Here is an 8,013-nt window from a genome sequence, read left to right on the forward strand (position 1 = left end):
GGGGAACGGGACAGGAAGGGAGGATTAAAAAGGAATGTAAAAATGAAAAATTACCAATTGTGCACGATAGGAGGGGAGTTTGTAGGCAGCGACGTGATTGACCTTCTACCCCAACAACAGAGGTCTGAGACAGGGAGGAGGGTCCCCAGGACTCTCATAAAGCAGAAAACCTGGTGCCGGTGTCGATCAAAAAGGCGATCATCCTACCTGCCACGGTGAAGGTTACCCTGGGCTCCTGGGTGGTGATCCGCGTTGGGATAAACAAGCCAGAGCCTCCTCACAGGTCTTCTGCCGCCAGACCGATAAGGTCATTTGGGGGGGGGGGGCAGCGACCCAACGGTGGGTGGACACCAGGGGGCAGTCGAAACACCAATGTCCCTTTTGTTTGCATTTGGGACAGGGCCTCGTGGGAGGTTTGGGGTTTGGGCATTCACTAGCCCAGTGGCCTTGTTGATCACACTGGAAGCAGGGTCCTGGAGGGTTGGAAGGTCCCCCATTGGGGCGTCGTGGCACGGTGGGATTGATGGCCTGTGCCAACAATTGGTATTTTAGTTTGGCCATTATAGGCTTTAAACGCAATTGCGAGAGTTTCTGCCTGGGGAGTAAGGGGACCCCTTTCTAGTTTTTTAGCTTAGACTTAATGTTGGGGTAGGCTTAAGAAAAAAAAGTGCATCATAACTAGTCTCTGGCCATCCGCAGACTCCGGATCTAGGTTAGTATATTGCCAGAGGCCTTCAATCAGTTTCTGAAGGAAGGCGGATGGATTTTCTTTTTTATCCTGAATAATTTCATTTAGTTTATCATAATTGACAGCCTTTATGGCTGCTCGGCGTAGGCCATGGAGTAGACAGCTAACATACCTGCCTGAGTATTGTAGTCCCACTTTGGGTCTCGATCGGGGACAGCATCCATGCCTGCTGGGTGATGATTGTTTGTGAGGTGTTCTTGATCTGCATGGGCATGGGCCTGCTCCAGCACTCTTTTGTTCTCCTCAGAGGTAAGTGAATTGGTTAGGACAACAAAAATATCATGACAGGTTAGCTGGTATGATTGTGTCAGGAACTGAAACTGTTTGATAAACGTTGCAGAGTCAAAAGTGAAAGATCCAAGCCTAGACTGAATGAGAGCCAGCTCAGCCATTGGAAAAGGGGTATGGGCTTGAACAATTCCTTCAGCTCCGGCAACCTCTCGCAAGGGTGCCATCGTGTAGACAGACTGAGAAACTTCAGGGTCAGATGACTTATGGGCCTTGGAGGAGTGATGGGTGGAGTTGGCACGCAGGGAGGGGTGGAGGGAGGAGAAGGAGGAGGAGGGGAGGGAGTGGGAGGCTCTTGTGAGCTTGGGGGGGATGAGTGAAGAACTAGAGCCTAGGGTGGAGCTGCTTGTGGCTCTCCCTGATAAGGAGGAGGATTATTTGCCGGATCAAGATGGCTGACAGACTCAAAGGGGAGGGGTGCTGGGGTGGAAAGAGATCGGACTAGTAGCAGCTTTGGGGGAGGGGATTGTTGATCAGCTAGCGAGCAGAAGGAAGGCTGACTATGGAGAGAGGAAAAGCCTTGAATGTGGGGAATCTCCGACCATTTTCCTTGATGCTCACAAATGTTATACAGGTCTCAAATTAGACCAGGTTCAAGCGAGCCATTAGGCGGCCAAACGTTTTGGTTGTCCAATTTATATTGGGGCCAAATTTGAGTGGACAAACGTATGAGACGCTTGGGCTTTAAATCTAAGCCTTCAAGGTTCCATAACAAACACCCCAGGGGAGAGTCTGTGGGTATAGAGGATCCAGAGCCCATGGTGACCAGAAGCAAGACAAAGGGTGGCGCCCATAACTTAAGACGTCTCTCAAGGTACAGATCACGCACCCCAGCTTAGGACCCGGTCCTAAGTATGGAAGCCTAGGCTCCTCGTGGAGGCGTCCGACCACGGGGAGAGGGCTTGAAAATGGGGGCCACACCACCTTCTGAGGCGTCCCTGCAGCAGGTGGGGGCGGAACGGGCAAGTCCCGGACTTGTCCCGGTGAGTCCCGGACTCACAGTGGGGAGACACAAAACCTGGTACCTGGTTTGCACTCTGGAGTGGAGTCTTGTTTTTCTAGTCACCAGGACTCAGGACTCAGATACCTGAGCTCTCGTTAGAGGACTTACCCAGGCCGGGGCGAAGGTGATGATTTGCCGCTGTTGTTTGCTGGGAAGGCGCCAGGGAAGATGGTCGCAGGTGCTGGGGGGCAGGTCGGAGTGCCGGGGGAATGGGGGGTTCTGGACCCTCCCATGAGGAATTGGGGGCACCAGCAATCCCGCTTCTGACACCAATGTTAGAGCTCCGTCGGCACTCAACGACCACGCCACACACCAGGGTACCCAACAGGAGATTTTATTAAAGAGGCGAAAGGGCGCCTGCACTGAGGAAAGACAGAAGAAGAGGAGGAAGAAGAAGAGGAAGAAGAGGAGAAGAAGAAGAAGAGAAAAAGAAAGAAAGGAAGACTAGAAGAAGAGAAGAAGAGAGAGAGGAAGAAGAGGAAGAGGAAAAGGAGGAAGAGGAAGAGAGAGAGAGCGCGCAGGGGAGAGGGTGGTCTTATATAGACCTGGGGTTAGGAGGTTGTACATCAGAGCTAGGGGAAGAGGTCTTAACCTATCAGAGGCTATGTTGCCTTTTAAAATTCGCGCCTTGCAGGAAGCTCAGTTTCAACTTCCTTTAACTGACTTATGACCTTGGATGGGGCAGCAGGGAATGAAGAAGAACCCGGAAGAGCCACGCAAGATGGCGTGGCATATCTCTAACAACTATTCTATAGAACTCTTAAGAACTCTTTCAAGTAGATGAATATTAATTTACTTGAAGGTGAAGAGCTGAGCTTTCAGGATTGTATTTGCCTTCTTCCTAAAACTCTTCTCTCAAGAGTTAGGGCTTGGATTTAGACCTGAGTTCAAATCCCACTCTCAGCTGAGTGACCTCCAGCCAGAGTAGTCAACTGCTTCTCTAGGATTCAGTTTTTTCTATCTGTAAAATAGAGATAATATTTTTCAGAATTGTCCAATGATTCAATGAAAAATGTGCATGAGGAACCATGCTGGAAACAAAGTAAGCATTCAAAAAAGTATTTGTGTAGATATCTGGAGTTCCTGTTGTTGTTGTGTGTCGTCGAGTCAGCCCCGACTCACAGCCACCCCTCCTTGGGTTGCCAAGGTGGTATCACTGAGGAAGTAGATTGTCCAGCCTTTCTTCTGAATCATGGTTAACAAGCTCAGCTGCTAATTGAAAGGTTGGAGGTTTGAGTCCACCCAGAGGGCCTCTGAAGAAAAGCCTGGCAATTTACTTCTGGAAAATCAGCTTTGGAAAACCCATGGCACTGAGGGAGAGGAAGACATAGAGAGGTACATGGGAGGTACAGACAACAAAGGAAAAAAAAAACCAAAAAACCCTATGGACTGCAGTTCTATGACACATTTGGGGTCACTATGAGTTGGGATCAACTCATTGGCAACTGTTTTAATTTTTAGTTTAACCTGTGCCCATTGTTCTGACTAAGCTGAAAGTGGGAAAGTTGTGAAGTAACTTGTGTGGTTTCTTTTTTATAGCCCTGCCATGTGACTTTTAACTTCTTGATCAAACCCTACTATCCTTATCTGTTGATACAGATAAGATCTGTATCAACATTGTTTCTGGCTGTGTGACTTCCCTTGGGGTATTGTATTTCAACCCAATTTCTAAATTGGGAGTAGGAAGCTAATAACTCTTGGAGGGTATGTCTGGTATTACTCTTTTTTTAAAAAAAAAAAATTGTGATTTGAGTGAAAGTTGATAGCACAAATTGGTTTTCCATTCAACTATTGTGGTATTACCATTGTGGGGCAGGGGTTTTTTTGGTGAGGAGGAAGACGTAAGACCTGGGACCTCTGGAGATTTCAAGGGATGGTTGCCCAGCTTATCCAGATCCTTCTTTGCAAAATCCTCATCGAGGGCTGACTTTTCCAGGTCCCCTACCAAATCAGAATTAACCTAAAACTCATAGCAACACTATAGGACAAAGTAGAACTGCTGCATAGGGTTTCCAAGACTATAAATCTTTACAGGAGCAGAATGCCCCATCTTTCTCCCACAGAGTAGCTAGTTTATTCAAAATGTTGAACCTACGGCTAGCAACCAAGTGCTTTAACCACTGTGTCACTAGGACTCCTTACTGCGTCATTTTTAAGCTTCATCAACTCACTACCCTAGTAATTTTAACCTTTTTAAGGACAGGGACAGAGGCACTCAAAGATGTCCTTACAATGGAGTAGAATTGCAGGGAACCTTAAACTAATAATAGTTTTTACCACATATCAAGTATCTGTTGGGTACCAGACAATTAATTGCAGTTATTTTGTGGGGTAGGTATTATTATTTCCATCTTAAGGGTAAGGAATTTTAGGCTTGGAGAGGTGGTGTCTTAATTGCCTAGTGCTGTTCTAATACAAATATCACAAGTGGGTGGCTTTAAAGAACAAAAGTTTATTTTCTCAAAGTTCAGAAGGTTAGGAGTCTGAATTCAGGTCACTGAATCTAGGGAAATCTCTCTCTCAGCTCTGGGAGAAGATTTTTGTTTCCTTCAGTTTCTGTAGCTCCTCCTTTTCTTGGTGATCTTCACATGGCATGTATCATTCCCCATTTGTGTTTGCTTCTTTTTCTGTCTGTGCTGCTCCTTATAACTCAGAAGTGATTAGGTTTAGGACACAGTACACTGATATGACCTCACTAACATAACAAAGAAAACCCTATTTTCAAACAGGATTACATCCACAAGTATAAAGGTTAGGATTCTAACACATATTTTTGGAGGACACAATTCAACACACAATAGCATATAGGAGATGGGACTCACACTTAGTCCTTGTGCCAACTCCAAAATTATGACACAGCAGAGCCTGTGTCAGCTGCTTATTAGTTGAGCCCATTCTGACACAGAAATTAGAGGTTGCTTTGCTTGTTTGGTTGGTGTTTGTTGTAGCTGTTTTTTGTTTTTTTTTTTTCTTTTTTAGCAAGAGAAAGTTAGCTAAGGAAGATTGCTTTTTCCTTGTAGAAAACAAGCCAGCTTGAATTCTCAAGTCCCTGCATACCCTTTGCCTGTTGGCTATTGTCTTAGATATGTAGTGCTGCTGTAACAGAAATGCCACAAGGGAATGGGTTTTACAAAGACAAAAGACCAAAGAATTTGGTACCAGGAGTGGGGTGCTGCTGCTGCTCTAATAGATACCTAAAATATGGAAGCAGTTTTGGAATTGAGTAATGGGTACAGTCTGGGAGAGTGTTTTTTTTTTTTTAATTTTTATTATGATTTGGGTGAAAATTTACAGAGCAGATTCATTTTCCATACAGCAGTTATACAAATTTTGTCTCATGACATTGACTGCCATTCCCCACAATGTAACAGCTCTCTTCCCACTTCCTCCCTGTAGTTACTTCTTCCCTGTGTCCTTCCCTCCCATGCTCTACCCCCTCTCCCAGCTATCTCCCTGTGCATACACTGCCCTTCTGTTCTACCATGACTGATTCGCTCCAAGGAGTGTATCTACCTGATTTAAATGTTTACCCCATATGCCTGTCTATTGTTTGTTTGGCTGGAAGCCACAGGAGTGAGTGCAGTTTCAGACCTGAAGGGCAACTAGGAGCCATAGTCTCAGGGGTCTCACCAGGGTCTGTCAGACCAGCAAACCTCATGTTTTCGTGTTTTTTTTTATGATTTTTGAGTTTGGTTCCATATTCTTCTCCCACTTTATCCAGGATCTCCTGCACCAACCCCCCTCTGAGTGGTTGACAGTGGTAGTTAAGCACCATCTAGTTCTGGTCTCATGGCATATAGGCTGAGGATCACATGGTCTACCAGTCCCTTGGGCTAATTGTTGTTGTTGTTGTTATGTGCCGTAGAGTTGGACCAACTCATAGTGACCCCTCCTTGGGTTTCCAAGGCAGTATTACTATGGAAGTAGATTGCCTTATCTTCCTTCCGAGGAGTGGCTGGTGGGTTTGAACCACCAACCTTCTGGTTAGCAGTCCAGTGCATTAGGCACTATGCTACCAGAGCTCACTTTAGAATAATTACTTCCATGTATCTTTGGTTTTCTTCATTCTTCTTTGCTCTGGATGAGTAAAGACCCATTATTGCATCTAGATGGCCATTTGCAAGGTTTAAGACCCTAGTTGCTACTCACTGAAGTAAGATGTAGAACGTTGTTTTTGTGTAGAACGTTATGCCAATTGAGCTTGATGTCCCCTGTGACCATGGTCCCAAGCCCCACAGGTCCAACTACTCACTCCCTGCAGGTAACTGGCTGTGACCAAGAAGGCACCACAGCCTTGTTCCTTGTCAGTTCCACTATACACCTGGAAATTCTTGCAGCACATAAAATACACTTGTAGAAACACCATCTGCCAATGCTATATATGGTCATGAGCACACTCCCCCCATCTGTTGTTGTTGTTGTAATATGCTGTGGAGTCAATGTCAACTCATAGCAATCCCTTCTTGGGTTTCTGAGGCAGTATCACTATGGAAGTAGATTGCCCCATCTTCCTTCCAAGGAGTGGCTGGTGGGTTTGAACTGCCAGCCTTCTGGTTAGCAGTCAAATACCTTAGGCAGTATACCGCCTGTCTAGACATACCTAATTATTTAGCCTGTCCATCCACCTATCCATGCATAGATCAGGGCTTGCCATCACTGACAATGCAATGATGCAAAGGGGTTCCTTTTTTGTTGTCTGTGCCTCCACGTACCTCTCTGTGTCTTCCTCTTCCTCAATGCCACTGTGTGGATCACTCACTTTTGGTACATTGCCCTAACCTTCACCAAAATCAATATTTGTCTCTACCTATCTAGCATTGTTCCCTCTCCTCCCATCCCATCCCTGGTAACCAACAAAGAAAGTTTCCTTCCACATATAAACCTTTCCTTGACTTTTTACAATAGCAGATTAATAAAATGTTTGTCCTTCTGTGATTGTCTTATTTCACTCAGCATAACATCCTGCAAGTTCATCCATGTTCTGCAGTGTTCGCAGATTCTATGTTATTCTTTAGTGTTGCATAATATTCCATCGTGTGTATGTACCAAAGTTTGTTTATCCGTTCTTCTGTAGATGGGCACTCAGATTGTTTCCATCCCTTTGCTATTGTAAATAGTACTGCGATGAACATGGGTATGCATATATTTGTTCTTGTCCTGGCTCTCACATCTTTAGGATATATACCTAGTAATGGGATTGGTGGATCAAACAGTATTTCTAATTCCAACTTTTTAAGGAATCACCAAACTGCTTTCCACAAGTGATCATACCATTTTACAGTCAGGCTAGGGAAGTTTTAAGGTGCCTAAAAGCAACCCTTCTTGGGTTTCTGAGGCAGCATCACTATGGAAGTAGATTGCCCAATCTTCCTTCTGAGGAATAGCTGGTGGGTTTGAACCGCCAGCCTTCTGGTTAGCAGGCACATACCTTAGCCACTACGCTACCAGAGCTCCTAACAGTAAATGTCTAGATTGCCTTGAAGTGACTGTTGGTAGAATTATAGATGCCAAAGGCAATTGTAGTGAGGGCTTAGAAGTAAGTGAAGAGAGCTATAGCACCAGAGACAGTGCAGACAGTGAGAAACAGTGGCAGCAGAACCAATGGATCAGTGTGAGAAGGTGGAAGCCTACCTGTGGAGAAAGAGAGCTGAGTTCCTTTGGGCTGAGGCTTATTGGTTGGGTGCCTTCTGGACTTAGTAGTAGAGCTAAAGGGCGACACTTGCTCAAGAAGGACAGAGGCCAGGCCAGCCCCCAAAAGTCAAGGGATAGAGGTACCAAGCTAAAGAAAAAGGAAGCAGAAGCTGAAGAGGCAAAGAGCATGGGAAGAACTGCCTCAGTCTGAAAAGGTATGGCCACAGCTTCTGGAGTCTCAAAGGGTGGGGCCATAGCCTCTGGGCTTTCAAAGGGTGGGGTCATAGCCTCTTAGGTTCCAAAGAGTCAGATCTTCACCAACTCAATTCCAGAGGGTAAGGCT

Source organism: Orycteropus afer, unplaced genomic scaffold (genome assembly GCF_000298275.1).
Source record: "Orycteropus afer afer isolate SDZICR_OR568_19922 unplaced genomic scaffold, OryAfe1.0 scaffold00008, whole genome shotgun sequence".
Lineage (NCBI taxonomy): Eukaryota > Metazoa > Chordata > Mammalia > Tubulidentata > Orycteropodidae > Orycteropus > Orycteropus afer.